Source organism: Diaphorina citri, unplaced genomic scaffold (assembly GCF_000475195.1).
Source record: "Diaphorina citri unplaced genomic scaffold, Diaci psyllid genome assembly version 1.1 scaffold34522, whole genome shotgun sequence".
NCBI classification, from domain to species: Eukaryota; Metazoa; Arthropoda; class Insecta; order Hemiptera; family Psyllidae; genus Diaphorina; species Diaphorina citri.
Genome location: NW_007411854.1, coordinates 1 through 620, shown reverse-complemented (window position 1 = coordinate 620; position 620 = coordinate 1). Strand labels below are relative to the sequence as shown.

Genomic DNA, 620 nt, shown 5'->3' with positions numbered 1-620 from the left:
AGTTGTTGGAAGCCGCTCGGAAACGCGTCAAAGCCAAAGCTGAAACGTACATCAAACGAATTAATTTCTATGGTAAGTGACAGAGCCCGAAATAGAGAGAACTTTCTTTTGAATACACGTAGTTCACCATAAAAAAAGGTCTTTGAACTGTTTTTATTTCTCCTTGGTCAAATTTTGCAAAGAAAGTTCATCAGCTCAAAGAAAACCAACATGAAATGAATTCCAAACTACTAATAGAAATTATAATAGTATCATAAACCTAGTATTTTCCATTCTCATTCACAGTTGGTCAAGGAAAAAATGGATTGCAAAAAGAAGCACCTTACTCAGCAATATACGTCTCTGGATCTGTTGACAATATACCAATTGAGGTAAGACTGTTAATAGTTGTATTTATATCATCAATAATGGTGAATATAATACCTACTTTTATTAAGGAGGTACCTTCATTTATAACTAAAATGGAACACTGTAAAACATGATTTCATGCCTTTTTCCTTAAATCTTATGAATTAATCGATATGTCCAAAAGTTTGTAATTGCAATTTGCAACAATGATTTGGTCCTACTTTCAGTTAATCAAACAACTCAAGCCTGGCGGAAGACTTCTCGTTCCAATC

At 33.4% G+C, this 620-nt stretch overlaps 1 long non-coding RNA gene across 1 annotated transcript; it reads left to right on the top strand.

Annotated features, from left to right (window-relative positions):
- The first annotated feature begins 2 nt into the window (after positions 1-2).
- On the top strand, positions 3-599 carry LOC103523709. The gene is made up of 3 exons (XR_542079.3): positions 3-72; positions 286-371; positions 576-599. It is a non-coding gene; the product is annotated as an uncharacterized LOC103523709 (long non-coding RNA).
- Positions 600-620: the final 21 nt, after the last annotated feature.